The sequence below is a fragment of the Nannospalax galili genome, unplaced genomic scaffold, assembly GCF_000622305.1.
Source record: "Nannospalax galili isolate Female #2095 unplaced genomic scaffold, S.galili_v1.0 scaffold1073, whole genome shotgun sequence".
Classification (NCBI taxonomy): domain Eukaryota; kingdom Metazoa; phylum Chordata; class Mammalia; order Rodentia; family Spalacidae; genus Nannospalax; species Nannospalax galili.
Window position 1 is genome coordinate 218,280 of NW_008333042.1, and position 16,936 is coordinate 235,215.

Here is a 16,936-nt window from a genome sequence, read left to right on the forward strand (position 1 = left end):
TGCTGGGGTTGAACCTAGAGCTCTCACACATGCTAGGCAGTTACTGTAGAGCTGAGCTGTCTCCCCAGCACTTTACCCTCACACTCTTGAGAAAGAATCTCATTTTGGTTCTTTTGGACAAATATTTGGGAGAACATCAAAGTGATATGAAAGTCTGATTTCTTGACTCTGAAATCATGGTTAGAACTTTTCTTCAGAAAACACAGTGACCATTGACCATTGTTCCTACATTCCCCTCAGGAGGAACACTGCAGGTGCTGAGGTCTGTCACCCCAGCTCCAGTCATTCCATCTTAGAGACTCAAGGGTTTCATGGCTTCATGTCTCTTCTCATTAGCAAAACCAAAACCAGAACAAAATGATGATTCAGGAAAGGACCAATAATCAAGATTTGGGTTTGGGTACCTTTTTTTTTTTTTTTGAGACAGGGTCTTCCTGTAGCCCCAGCTGGCCTCTAACTTGCTATGTAGGCCAGGCTGGCCTTGATCTCACAGAGATCCTCCCAAGTGCTGGGATTAAAGGCAGGTTACCGTGCCTGGTGATATCGGGCCCTTTTAATAAAAACAATCAAAGAAAGAAACAAAAATAACACATCTTGCAAATTGGGCCAAAGCACTTTGTCCTGAATCAGATGATATAGGTGACTGAACTGTTTATTGTGACAGTCTGCTCCTAAAGCTAACGAAAAAGTGCAACAGAAATAGAAACAGAACTTTTCTAGTCCTTCGTCAATCAGTAGATTGCCACATACTCAAGGAGTCCAGGAAAATAAATATTATTATAGGCCAGCATTCTATTATCTGACATTCTTAAGGCATCAGGAATGAGAATTTTTAAGATTTTTAGAAAGGTGATGAGGTATCGTCACAGCATTGCTCGAGGATCTGTGACAATACCTTGTCAGAAAAATGCAAACTGTTAGTAGGACGAAATAAAGACCACAAAGCCTTACATTATTTCAGGTTGGGGTTTGCTTCTAAATTCAGTTGGCTTATGGCAGGTATTGATGGAAAGTGAGTTACAAAAACAAGTTTGGATTTTAGAATTTTTAGATCAGGAGCTTTCACATAAGTCTATGAACATTAGAGTTCCAAACTCACTAAACTGAGATGTGGGACAGTGACTGAAAATTCTGAACTTGTGTCCAAATTGTACAACATACTGGAGCAATTCAGTTCATAGGGAAGGAACATTGCAGGTTAATGAGATTGTGGGTTTTTTTTTTTTTTTAATTTCTGTGCTGCCTGTTATAAAATGTGTTGAACACTTTGCTCTTAGCTCTGGTAGATGGGTTTCTAAGATCAAGTACTAACAACTGTGGAGGACCTGGCCTCTCCTCCAAGATGGTGCCTCGAGTACTGTATTGTCTAGGGACCAGAACATGGTGTGGAGTTCTCATGAGAGAGCTCTTAAAACCTAAAAACTTATGAATATTATGCATCTGCATCCAGAAGGGAACTCATACAAACTGTAGCAGAGATTATTTGAGATCTTGGGGGTCCTAATTTCACCCGTGTACCTGCTTAGGTCGATAACATAAAATTTCAATCTTTAAAAAAATATTTTATTGTTTTTATTTTATGTGTATAAGTAAGTGTATTGTCTGCATGTAAGTGCATCCCTGTCATGAAGTGCCCACAGAGGTCAGAGGAAGGTGTGGAATCCCCTGGAACTGGAGTTATGGACAATTGTTAGCTACCAGGTAGGTGCTGGGAATTGAACCCGGGTTCTCTTCAAGAGCAGTAGGTGCTCTTAACTGCTGACCCATCTCTCCAGCCCCCAAATTTCAATCTTAACAGTTTTCTAAGTCAACTCCAAGCTTCTGGCTCTGCCACCCCCATTACAGCACATACCATCTTCTAGCTGTTCCTGATAAAGAAATAAATTATTTCTATTTCTGCTTTATCTTTCCTCATTATTTGCCAAGTTGAATTCACCATTGATCTTTTAGCACAAAATGAGATCACAAACACACTGAACTAAAGTGCTTCTTTACAAACACTTTGTGTTACGTCAATGCATTGCTTAATATAGCTCAGTGACTGCCTGTAACATTCAGTGCAGAAAACTGAATTCTTCACAAGAAGTATGATTCCCTGGATGACCCCCCCCAATTATCTTACATTACTCTCTTCTATTTGTTTCTTGTTCTGATATAACTCAAAATTATTTCTTTGAAAGCAATATACTTTTTATCCTATATTTGGGGAATTTCTCTCCACGGCTCTGCATATCTTTTTTAAATCTTCTGCTCATCTTCCATTAAATACTATTAATTTAAACAGACTCCCTGAATTCAAGTCCTCCTCTCTTACTCTTTTTCATTGTACCAGTACCATTCCTTTCACATGATCACTGTTGCATTACACACTTATTTCTCTGTTTTCTATATTCTCATCAGGCCTGTAGGTCAATAGGGGCAATATCTGTATCTTTTGAGTCATGTCTAATTCTTCAGTGCTTAGCAGAGAACTGACATAAAGTAGGAACTCAAATACACTTAATAAATGAATACAAGAATAAACTTAATGCATGAAAATCTTAATTTCCAGTGATCAATAGCTAGCAGAATAGACTCATACCCCTTATCACATTTGATCTCAAATCAACAGTGTGAAGTAAGCAGGGACAGGTGTAATTAGCTGTAGGTTACAGAAAACCTTCCGACGTTGAAAAAGATTAAATAATTTGATAAGAATCACATAATAATGAGAACAGTGTCTTGACTAGACATGGTGGTGCACGTCTGTAATTCCAGCACCTGGGAAGTAGAGCAGGAGGATCAGAAGTTCAGGCTCATTCTCAGAATCAGATACAAAGAGTTTGAGGTCATTCTGGGCTAGATGGAAACCTGTCTTAAAAATTAAAAAAAAACAAAACAAAACATTAAAAGCCCCCAACAACAACAAACAGATAAAAAGAATCTCTCTAGTTTCGATTCTTAGCCTACATTTTTTTATTATTTCCCTCCAATTGCTATCAGTGTTTGAAAAGGAAAGTAGATATAGTCTTATAGATTTCAAAAGGAAAATTTGTATGGCTGATTTATAGGTAGTTGAATACCTTCCTGGAAGCAATATTTCTCCTGTTGATATTCTATAACAAGTGACTCTACAGTGAAGGGTGTGCTCAAGGATGAAAACCCAGGGGATGGAAATGTGATTGTCCGCAACAAAGAGAAGAGCATTTCATACAAAACAGAAATAAAAGTATTTCTATTGTTTGATGAGAAATGTTACTGAGGTCTTCTTTATTGATTAAACACTATTTCTTTAGGTCTTTCACATGCTAAAACCCTATAGATAAGATGAAGAGTGTTCATTTGTTCAAAATCATCCTTTACAAGGACATAAAGTAGTAGAGCTGTGCTTTCAATAAAGTACTGTCCAAGCTGATTGTGTTCCTTCTATAAATGAAAGAACTTGACCGGATGTTTCACAGTCATTTCAATCCTAAGAGCACTTGCTGTGGAATTTAGAATTAAGAAGGCGTGGTCTAATAGTGAAGTAATTATTATTAAATATGAAAAGCAGAGTGAACAACGTTTTAAATGCATACAATTCTGTTTAAAAATTGGGCTGGAGAGATGGCTCAGCTGTTAAGAGCACTGGCTACTCTCCGGGTTCAGTTCCCAACACCTATATGGCATCAACCAACCATCTGTAACCCTAGCCCCAGCTCTCTTCTGGCCTCCATGGGCATTGCATGACATGGGTACACTTACATTCATGAAGGCAAAACAATTGTACACATAAAATAATGATTACATCAAAAAATTAAAAACTATCCTCTAACACGTGTTAATTAAAGACAAAAGTCTGTTACAGATTTTGAGACTTACACAAACCATCCTTCAGAAGTCAAAGTCAATGTTAAGTGCACTCTGTCTCAGAAATGGGCTGATAGTAAATAATGCTGCATAGGGCAGAGGCTAGTCCAAGAAAAGATATTCCTGCCAGGCATGGGGCCTCATGCCTATAATCTCTGCATTCCAGAGGCAGAAGCAGAGGCAGAAGGAGCATCTCAAGCTGAAGGCCAATTTACATAGCAAATTGCAAGTCATCCTGGAACACACAGTGAGTTCCTGTTTCAAAAACAAACAAACAAACAACAAACAAACAAACAAGCAAAGATACTCCAGTAGTCTTTCAAATATATATGGTTCACTTCAGGAAACATGGAAATTAGTCTTTTGGTGATAGATTTACAAGTTCTAACATAACAAAATAAACTATAATCCTAGAGTGGTTCTGGGTGTGTGTAGTAGATTATAAAGTCCTTTTTTTGCAATTCATTTAGGAGGGCACTTCAGCACAATGATCTAGACAGCTAAGAGTCGGGGAGCTGAAGTCAGAACTCAGACATGGAATCTTATGGCTGGAATGTACTCTCTCTGTTGGGATCATAGTATTCTGTTTATGCTTTAGTCTATAAAATTCTGTAAATCTCTTTTCTTATTATGCATGCATATGTTTACACACAAATGATACTGTTATATAAGCTATTCTTTAATATAACTACAGATGCTTCAATGTTATAACTAAAATGAGGGAGAAGAAAGACATCCTTATTGTTATCATGGTGGCTAAGAAATATTTTTTAGAAGTCGAATAGGTGAAAATATTCATGAAGTTATACTTCCATATAGCCTTAAAAATGCATAAGGAAACCTACACTACAGAAAACACACACATCATTGATTTTTCAAATCCCTTACACTACCTGAAAGAAACACCCATGCTCTCTTAAATTTATGGCTCAAGTCGTACCACAAACATCTTACTGTATAGGGCCCTAGGGTTTCACTCAAAATCAATGATGGCCCAAGGTCTCAGTACAGCAGAAAAACAGTTAAGTTTGTTCTCACTTTAAACCGTAAGGACATATTTCGGTAATGAATCTAGAGAAATAAAAAATCAATTGATCTGCTCTATCTGAGAGAGTCTGGCAATTAAAAGAGGATCAGAAATTTGCAGGTTGGCAAAAACACTATTGTTGATAATACTTCGGCGTTTAGAGTGCACCCTGAAGATAACATAGTCACTTTGGTCATTTGAAAGCATCAATCTAATTACACAAAAAGCTCAGATGTTGAAGAAAAGAAATATTTTGAGCTTTGATTATTTTAAGTGGTTTTACTAATACTGATGCTAATGAATCTATTTTGAGGTAATAGAAACCTGCCTTATTAATACCTTCCCTGTCACACTTTTAAAAGTCATTTTGGTTATTTCAGTTCTATTTCTGTGACTTCATATGAAATGTTTTGTCCACATGAGCCAAGCTTTCTGGGGCTATCCTTTATGGTCACATGATTATCTCTGTCTGTAAAGCTCTCAGACTCCCAGACTGGAAGGGGACAAATGCAGTGAGGGGATTGTGCACAACAGTAAGCCCTCCCACTCGCCTTCTGTTTTTCTTTCATTGTAAGTAATCACATTGTTGGACTCAGCTGGAGAGCTGCATGCACATTAGTTGGCACTGAAGTTACTACTGACTAGCTCTTTTATTTTGGAATTGTGTTTAAGGGAGAAACCCATAAATTCCAATCCAAACATCCCAGTATTTCAAATCTTTGTATGCAGTTCCCAGAGAAAGTATGCACAGGCATTGCTAGTGACAATGTAGTTAGAAGCTTATTCAGAAGAAGTAATATGAAAATTAGCATCTTAGATCAGGCACAGAATGGGGTATTTTGTGAAGAGATGGAGAGATGCAGGAACAGGCATAAACACTTTTAAGTTCTGCACTTCAAGTACTTAGAGCTCAAAGGGAAGGTGGATGACTCAATCAATGCTTTGTGGAAAATTTAATTTATGATTGAGAATTTAGCTAGGCAGTTTACAAAATCTTGATGTTGATTCAGACTCTTGGAAATGACCCAGAAGTCTGAAGAAACATAAAACAAGAAACCCTGAAGTACATTCTTACATTCTTACCTTGGGAAGTATCAGGGTTTCTCTAGTATGTATCAGTCCAAGGTCTGGGAATTGCTCATGTGACCCAGTTGGTTTCTTATTATTCCTTCCCAAATATAACATATATAAACATATTTTATTTATTTATTTGTAACGTTTAATATTCTCATTGATTTAAGAATGTCGTATAATGCATTTTGCTCACATTCAGGTCCCCTCACTAATCTCTACCTCCACCTTTGCTACCCTCTCTCTGACTTATTATCTGTTTTTAAAAATGGAAGAGCTACTATAATAATCTTTTTCTAATTTATTTATTATTCATATTCTTTGGCAGTTTCATAATATATTACATTCTATATAATGAATTTTAGTCATTTTCACCCAGTATTATACTACCTCTCCTGATAAAATTCTTCTTTTTCCCAACTAGTACCCCTCCAACTTTTTATGTTGAGTGTGTGTGTGTGTGTGTGTGTGAGACACTGAGTTTCATTAGGGTTGCTTGCGTGGTCATAGATGGAAAGTTAATTGCTAGAGCTTGGGCAACTTATCAGTGGCTACATCCCTAAAGAAAGTGACATCCCTTCCCTCCAGCCATTATTACCTTCCAGTAGTCCTTTAGGAAGCAGTGGAGCTTCATGAGGCCTTCCCCCTTCGATGATGAAATAAGGGGCCCAGTCTTGGACAGGTTTTGTGTGAGTAGCCACATTTGCACTGAGTTCATGAGTACAATATTCATGTCATGTTTAGAAGATGTTATTCTTCAATATATCTTTCTATCTCCTGGGTCATCCAGGATTTCCATCCCCTCTTCAGCAATATTCCCTGACTTCTGAAGGGAGTGAAATACATGACTCATTTAGCTCTGAATACTTCACCATTTAGAAAAAAGTCATCAGTATTCCATTTTCATAATATGGTCCCATTGGTGCAATGGTATCATGAATATTATGGGGATAACCAATCACTTTTTGATTAGATTCAAGACCCACTCCACAGGAGGAAATTCCTGTGTGGAACTGTAAACCTGGTCAAGAACCAGTGGTTGGGGAGATCACAGGTCCTAAGGGGAAACACACTATTATCATTCTGGTAAATGGTCATGCGGTCAACCTGCCTTCTAAATACTTATGTTTATATCTGTAGATTAATTCCGCTATTAGCCTTTGTCAGAGAAGCTTCTTATTGCAGCAGATAGTGGTTAATGCAGGGACTTAGCAGTGGTTGAAGTGCCAAGAATGCCTTTTCAATGTTGCTTAATCCTGCATTTTCCAAATTTATCTAGTCATGGTAGTTTACTTTTTGGAGCTATAACAACTATGAAAATGGAGAACATATATGTAAGAAATTCTGGGTTAAGCACTGGCTTTGGAAGACAGAACTATTCAATTATAAATATATCCTTGTTAGCTAACACTCAGCCTGAATCAGTACCAATACTTAACACATCTTTATGAATTAATTGCAAGCGTACTAATGGAATGGAGTTAATAGTGATTACATTAATGACCATTATTTTGAAAAGTTACTATGTATCTCTTAATAAACATACTATTAAATGTTTAATTTTATTTAAACTTCAAAAAAACCCTAATAGATATGGATGTATTTAATCTTGGTCTTCAGATTAGATAAGAGGTTAAAAAATAATAAGCAATCTAAAAAAACCCATAGTTAATTTTAAAAAATCTGAGAACCTTTTCCATATTCTACCTCTTAATTACCTAGAGTAAGTGTCAGAGGAAGGCAGTGACAATCCATAAAGGGAAGGCCATACTCCCAGGATCTCTGTACAGTTGGAGACAGTCGCCAAAGTGAAAGAGGACTGGAATTCTAGACAGATCAGTCAACTGAGGTGTGGGAAGGGGCGGAAGGAAAGCGATTTAGTCTCATTCATAGTTCATCCATGTTTTGGACTGGAAAGACGACTTAACAGTTAAGAACACTGGCTGCTCTTGCAGAGGACCTGGGTCTGATTCCCAGCACCCACATGGAGGGTAACCACCATCCATAACTACAATTCTAGGGGATCCGATGCCCTCTTCTGACTTCTGCAGGCATTTCATGACATGGTTGCACTTACATACATACAAGCAATACACTCATACACACAAAATAAAAATAATAAATAAAAATAAAGTTCATCCATGCTGGTACTAATTTATAAATGAAACAGTTATGAAACTGATAGAATTTCCTAAGCGTAACTTGTGACAAAGTGATGTCTAAATTAATCACGTGACTTAATTGTTCTGAGGGATCCCTGTAAACCTCTAATTTTGCAATAATCTAGCACATCATTATGCATTAGTCTTTTGAATAAATATTGAATGCCTAAATGATTATTGGTTTATAATAGATTCTTTCCAGTAGAAAAGGTGTAGCTGCCATTCTTAATTATGTATATTTCTAAATATCATTTTTAATATTGTAGAAGTAATCTTATAATAATCATTGCTAATAAGTTAATGAAATCAATAAAGAATTACTTTATCTTATACACAAGTTGGTGCAAGGTGACAGGTATTTATTTTATAATGGAAGGCCAAAAGGAATAAAGCAGATGTCTCCTTTACAAGGTACTGAGAGTAGGAAAATCCATATCATACCTTAGTGTAAATATTTGATTCTTTTACATTTGCTCATTTTCCACAATAGGCCACTCACTAAAACCTGTTATATCTGCCTATGAATAATCACTCTGTGTCACTTCTTTTGACTCTTGTGTTCTAGGGGGTCATTGTCTGAGTGCTAATTTTTCACCTTGGCTGTCATTACCTTTGGGACTACAGCTTCTTTCCCTCCAACTCTAGTACAACTTCTAGAATGTCATGAGAATGAGAAGACCTCTGAGAAATAGTTTTGAGTCCATCATTAACCACTTAAGTATTTTAATATCAGTGTCCCACACCATCTTCACTCACAGATGGCCTTACTTTTTGACTCATTTTAAATATTCTCTGAGTTGCAGGTATGTTTCCAGAAACATGAAACACCATCATTCCGCAAGAATATATCACAAAGAATCTCAATTATTCTGCTAATCCCTCTCCCTCAGTCTTCTAAGCTGGGCAGACAACACTCATTTCTAATTTTATTCCAAGTGCTATCTACTCTAGGAAGCAGGTATTCCTTGAGCTGAGTACAAGCTTTCTTGAAAGAATCGTTTCATTGGATGCAAATGTTTCTGCACTGGCATAGTGGGGGGCTTTCTTGCTCATCTTTGAAATCTCACTCATTAAATAAGGAAATATCTAACAAGTTTCTAAGTATAGCCCATGCTGGTCTCTGGATACCAAATCATGGTTCCCCATGTTAAGAAAATGGTAGTTTAGTTGAGTACCAGATATATAAGAACAGTTCCAGTAACATAAAAACTAAGTAATATAAGAAACCAAAGACTATAAAAACACAAAAGAGGAGACCCAGACTCAGTGTGAAAGGATGAGGGTCATTCTGTGATTACCACTACCATCCTGGAAGACCAGCAGAGCATTTAGCTCAAACAAGATTTTCCAAAGAAAAAATTAAACAGGGATTTTATGTGATATTGTCATATGGCAAATACCATAAACAGGACTAGATCATGAATCTGATCTTTTGTTTCTAAGACCAATGAACATTCTCTTAAGCAGAACTGCTATTCCATCTCCCAGTATATAAGAAAGTGATACTCAGAGTTCTTTTCTCAAACAGTACATGAAGATACAAGAATTCATTAATAGTATCTTTTAGACAACTATGAATTTCAGAATTGTCATTCTGTGGAAAACCCTTTTTCTGTTCTTGAGTGACCCTCTGAACAGGAGGAACAGATGCTGTTCTGAAAGGTCAGGAAGCCCAGAGCACTAAGTAAGGTATTGAACCTAACCAAACAAAAATAAAACTAAACCAGTCCTGCTCTTTTCAGTCAGCCCAGAGATGCATTTTATATTATTTTTATACTGTGCTTATACTAATTATTATAATTGGTAAATGTTATTGCTCAAGTTTTAATCATTAGATAAAATTATATAATTTCTGCATTACACACAATAGGAAATATATTGAAACTATTTCTCTTTGTTCAAAAATCATTTAAATCAATTACTTGAAGACTCTTGGCTTGCCATTTATTAATTTTGTCATCTGAAACTTCCCTCTTAACATTGAAGGAATAATTTTCTAATCACAGATATCTGAAAATATCTTATTTTATTATTTAGAGGGAAGTTACATATTTTTAATACAAATTGATACATAACCGTGTATATTTATATAGAGCGGGACATTTGAATATTTGTATGCAGTGTGTGATGGTCACATTGGGGTAACTGGCATATCTGTTACCTTGACATGAATCATTTGTTTGTGTTAGGGTACAGTCAAAATAGTCTCTATCAGTTAATTTGAAATGTACAATTGGCACCAACTATAATTTTTCTTCTGTGTTGTAAAACACCCAAAGTTATTTCCACTACTCAGCTGCTCTCCATAGCTGTTGCTTTCCTTCCGCGACTCATCTTTTTTCTCTAGTTTTACCATATGTAGATAACCACTATTCCACTCTCTAATTCCAATTTTTGGTGAGACAATGTGGTAACTGTGTTTGTCTGTGTATGTATGCATTTCTCTTATTTCACACATAATATTCTACATTTCATTCCATATTGTATCACATAACAATTTCATTTCTTTTGGTACCTGAAAAATATCTCTTATTCTTTCTTTCATATCATTTTTTATTTTCTTTTTAATTAAAAAATAGATATTGCTATACACCTTGGGCTGGCTGGCCTTAAAATCACAATCCTCTTGCCTTTGCCTCCTTCTGTACTGGAATTACAGGCATGCACCACCGTATTTGGCCATGCTGTCCTTTCTTTATCCATTGGCTCTTTAATGGTTATCTAGGATAAGTTCATATCTTAACTTATTTGAATACTTCTGAAATAAATGTGAAACTGTAGAACTTTCTCTGACACATCAATTTCATTTCCTTTGTTTATATATCGGTAGTGGAATAGCTAGATCACTGTAATTCTATTTTTTTTAAAACTTCATCCTGTTTTCCATAGTGAGTATTGTACATTCCTACCAATTTACCAATTGTAGGTAGAGTTATCTTTTCTCCATATCCTTAACAGCCCTTTTTTTTCTCTTTGAAAATGACCAATTTACCAGGATGTGATGATGCTATTATTCTCTTGTCAGTGGAACCATCCATAAATATATTTTCTCATTCTATAGGCTAATTTTTTCATTCTTTGATAAAGCAAAGCTTTTTCGACTGGTGTAAAGTTTTTTGTCAGGTTTCCCTTTCCTGCCTGTTCTTGGAGGGTCAAATAAAAATAATTTCTTAGGCACTTATGTCTGTGTTTGTGGCAATATCATGATTGTTTCTTATTAGCATAGCTCTGTAATATAGCTTGACATCTGCTATGATAGTCTCTCCAGCACTGTTCTTTTTGTTCATGATTGCTTTGAATACCCAAGGTCTTTTGTGATTCTATATGAATTTTAGCATGGAGTTTTCTATTTCTGTGAAGAATGTTATGGATATTTTGATTGAGATTGCATTGAACTTATAAATTGCCTTTGGTAGAATGGTCATTTTCACAATATTAGTTTGGTCAATCCATAAGCATGGGTGAACGCTCTACCTTCTAGTGTCTGTCTCTTTCTCCAGGGATTTAAAGCTCTCTTTGTGGTGGTCTTTCACCCCTTCTTGCTGATGATGGCAAAAGTTTGCTCATGACTTAAGAAAATAATACACACTTAATTTTTTCACAAATAATATCCTACAAATTTTGAGTTAATGTTCAATAATCTGGCTTTGTTAAACATTACAAAGAAATGGAGAGATGTTAGAGCAGACACGGTGAATTTCAGATGATCATTATGGTATTCTTTGAAAACCTATATTCCAGCAGACTGGACAATCTGGAAGAAATGGATTGATATTTATCAGACACACATTACCTACCAAAATAAAAACAACAGAATATGAATAACTTGAAGAAATCCATAGCAAGCTATGAGGTCTCCTAATGAAAAGAAAAGTACAGCCCCAGATGGATTCACTGTTGACTTCTACCACACCTTTAAGAAGAGATAATCCAATGCCTTTTAATTGATTTTATGACTGAGAAATGAAAGAATATTACCGAACTCATTTTACAAATAGAGTACTATCTTGTTATCCAACACTGGGTCAAGAGACAATAACAATAACAGCAACAACACACAAAAAAGAAAAGAGAGCCCAAGCAAATTATAGACCATCTCTTGGATGTACATAGATGCAAAATTTCTCATTAAATACTTTCAAATCAAATTAAACGGTCTATTGAAAAGATCATTAATCATGACCAAGTGGATTTGATTCCAAGGATATAAGGATGGTTCAATCAAATCAATAAATGCAATACAGTCCATTAATAATCCCAAGGACAGAAATCACATGGTCACCTCTATAGAGGTAGAAAAGTTCTCTGACAAAGTCCAATTCTTTCTGTGAACATAGCACTGAGGAAACTAGAACTATAAGGAGGCTACTTCAATATAATACAGGCTATATATGACCACCCCAGAGCCAACAGATCATGAAACAGCAACATAACAAGCTTTCTCACTAAAATCAAGACAAGGCAAGAGTGTCCACATTCTCTACTTTCAATATAGTGTTTAAAGTTTTAGTTAGAGCAAGAAGATAAAAGAATAAAGTAAAGAAGTTACCAATAGAAAGGAAGAAGTCTAAGTGCTTCAATTTGTGGGTGACAAGATCTTAGATGGAAGACATTCTTATGACCTTTAAACTCTTACATCTGATAAATACTTTCGGTAAAGTTGAATGATGCAGAATTGACATAAAAAATCAGTAGCCTAATAATAACAAACAGCATAATAATAACAAACACGTGAGGAAGAAACTAGGAAAGCAATCTCATTCGCAATACTTTCAAAAGAAATACCTTGGAATGAGTCTAATCAAGGACATGAAAGACTTCTACAGTGAAAAATTTAAAACATTGGAAGCAGAAATTGAAAGTCAATAGATTGAAAGACCTCCTCCCATACTTATGAATCAGAATTAATATTGTTGAAATGGTTATATTCCCCAAAGTAATCTATATATTCAATCAATCCCTACCAAAATTCCCATTACATCCTTCAATAGAAAAATAAAAGAATCTTAAAATTCACATAAATGCACAAAACCATGAGTAGCCAAAGCAATTCTGAGCAGACAGAACAATGCTGGAGAGATTACCACGACTCATCTCATGTCATACTAAAGAGCCACAGTAAGGAGCAGACATGTAGCTCAGTGGAACAGAAGACACAGAAGTAAACCCATACAGCCACAGCCACCTGGTTTAAAGCAATGGCAAAAACCCACATTGGAGAAAGGACAGTCTGAGTGCTGGGTATCCACATGTAGAGAAATAGTTCTAAACGCTTGACTCCTACTCTGTACAAAAATCAGTTCAAAATAGATCAAAGACCTGAAATTCTGAAAGTGATAGAGGACACAAATAGGAGAAACACCTCAAGATATAGGCATTGGCAAGAATTTTCAGAAAAGAAATTGATAAACATGATTGCAGGAAATTAAAAATAACAAATGAAACAAGTGAAGAGACAGCCTCAAGAATAGGCTACAAATACTCTCTAGCTATACATCGGATAGAGGATTAAGATCTAGAATATATAAAGAACTGAAAAAACTATATACCAAAAAGTCTAAATTGACTAACCAAATTAATAAACAGGATAATGAAATGAACAGACAGTTCTTAAAAGGTGTAGCTGCAAATGCTAATAAACATGAAAATGTGTGGGGCATCCTAAACCATCAGGGAATTGCCAATGGAAACTACATTGTTCTACTCATTCCAGTCAGAATGGCTATCATAAAGAAAACAAATAACAATGACGGGAGAGGATACAGAGAAAAGAGAATCCTCATATAGTGCTGGGAATGTAAATTTCCAGGCACTGCGGAAATCAGTATGGAATTTTCTCAAAAAACTAGAACTGGTTGATCATGTACTCAAAGGATTCAGCATACCAGAGATATGTGCATGTCTATGTTTATTGCAGTGTTATTCACAATAGTTATGGAATTGGCCAGTGTGTGTGTGTGTGTGTGTGTGTGTGTGTGTGTGTGTGTGTGTGTGTGTATGTGTGAAGACAGTAGAAGAGAGGCTAAAAGAATGAAGGGGGATAGGGTTAGGGCAGTGTGGTGAGTATTGTTAAAATATATGACATAATTGTATGAAAATGTCATGAAACCCATCAGTATGTATAATGAATATATGACACATATTTTTAAAATCAATTTTATGTGTATAAATGTGTTAATTTTGTCAAACATGGGCATTTATTTAATGAATGGTGAAAGGGCCACAGGACAGACTCCAAACACTTTCTTCAAGGTCTATAGCTTGTTAAATTTTAGTGAGTTTCAATTTACAGTTACGATTACTAGTGTATTTTTCTGGACTTATAAAATGGTTGAATCATTGAGATAAATAAAAAGTATGCCAGGCATGCTCTCACAGGGAAAATTGATGACAGGAGGAAAGAAGGAGGAATAGTGACAGAATGGAGGCTAGTAAGAAAGTGTGATGCAGATAAAACGGGTGAAGAATGTTCTACAGAGAACTTGGTAAAGCAACATTTCACCTGCAGTGAGAGCCAGGGGAGTAATGAGTTTCCAGCCACCTACTGAGATTCTTCCCTTGGTTTAGTTATGATTTGTGTTTTAACTTGTTATAACATTATTAAAAGTCACTAAGTCACATATCTCTACAGCAGGCTTATATATCATCAGTATTTTAAGTATTGCAAGAAAATTCCAAAATATTAATAATTATTTTATCAAATTAAAAAATACAGTAATGGAATTTTATCTCAAAGGTAATCAACAGCTATCTAATTGGACTTAAAGCCTTCTCAATGGGAGGGAACTCATGGGTGACACAGTAAATATAGCCAAGTACAAATGGCTGAAGAGGTCATAGATCCTAGAGAAAACGATTTCTCTGTCATATCTCTTAAAAAAATGAAATTTCTTACTGTATGCTAAATATGGATCCTTATACTTTCAGACAAGCATACCACATACTATGCATCAAAGAAGCTTCTTTTTGCAACAGATGGAGGGTATTACAGAGTTCCACAGTTGGTCGCACAAAGAAAATATATGTGTCAGAAATGCCCAGCCCTAAATTACATACCTACAGTACAACTCTACACCTATGTTCATGGAACATAGTGGAACAGGGAGTATGGAGAGTACTAATACATCTCTCAACGCTCACCAGAGAACCTTCCTCATACAACAGACTGCAATGCACATAGAAGACCACAACTCACTAAGTTTTAGAGTAAGAGACTGCAGAGTATGTGTCCTTGCACTGGACTCCTCTATTAAACCTCACTCAGCCACAGCTCAGAGATCATTCATTGCAGAAGAAGGGGTGGAAAGATTGTAAGAGCCAGGGTTGGTGCATGAACACAAGGAAACAGGCTTTCAAGTCACTGGATATTTGCTCATATGAACCTGCAACAATGGTGTCAGCATGTACAAGACCCATACTGACTCAATCAGACAAAAACCCAGCAGAGAATGAGGAAAATGGGCGGCAGGCCCCAACCCTAGCCTAGGAACTATTGGCAAGTGATTTCTGTTTGGTGAGGGAGAATAGATCTTCTTTAAGGAGACTAGATAGGCTGTCTAAACTCCAGTGGATGAACTCGTATAAAAGGATAGCTGGGTACAAATGCTTGACTAGATAGGACCTAACATATTACAGAATGCATGAAATCTGGAGATGGGGGGCTATGCAGACATGTAGATAGGGGAGGGGGCTTAAATTTGACTAAGGTCTATTATATGAATTGCACAAAAACTCCATAAAATATTTTGTAAAATTACGCTTTCTATAGATAATGCTGATTGAATAAGAAAACTATGTTTTTCACTTTAAATGTCTTTATTTTGTATGCCAAAGTGCTTTCTCAAATCCTTGTCACTTCAAGTCTTCTAAAAACTGGGTGCTACATTTCAAAGCATGAGTTGTACAGAAGTATGTGACATTTACTCAATTTTTGTTAAACAAACATATGTCAAGATCCAGAGTTTGTCATTTTCAGTGCAGGCTATATATGACGCAGAGAGCAAATCACATCAGCTGCCATCAAGGTGATCAGAGTCTGTTTGAAGATTCTTGGAGCAGATCACTGGGTGTTCACATGACTATGAAAAGGTGGTGTGCACAATCAGGGGCAGAATTTTGGGGAGGGTGGAAAAGTTTACCATAGGAAATGATGTTCAAGTTAAGCCTGAATGAATATATTGAGAAAGAGCATTTAAGGGGAACACATAAAAAGGGATGACCTTTAAAAAACTCAGTGTTCAGAGATGCTGGGGCTTATTTGAAGGGTGATAAGAAAATTTAGATTTTGAAGAATCTTGTACAGCCCGTTAAAGAAATTTATTTTTTTCTATAGGTTATGGAAAAATAGGGCTTAAAATTTTCATTCTTTAACTGTATTGTCAAAAGAGGTCTTCTAAGGGATATAGTTTGGGATATATATCAGCTCTCTCAATGTAAGCAAATTTCATAGTTTATAATTTTTATGGTCAGTAGAGACTGTGTTCTAAGTAATGTATGGTATTGAAAAGCATTCTTCTCTTTCTATTATGATGTTTAGATACTAAAAGGATAAATGTTTAATTTTTACATTAAATGAATCATGGCATTAAGTCTTTTCCTGTGAGCATTAATAGTATCTATGCTAAATGTCTTATTTTATTTTGGGTGTTTCAACAAATACCATGAACTAGCTGTTTTATAAATAACAAACATTTATTTCCCACAGTTCTGAGGGTTGTGAAATATCGGCAGATTAGGTGTGTAAGGAGTGTCCCTTCTTCCTAGTGGGTAAGTTGTGATTGTGTCTTCACCTGTTGCAAAGAGCAGGGAGCTCTGTGGGGATTTCTTTCATAAGGGCCTTCATGCCAAT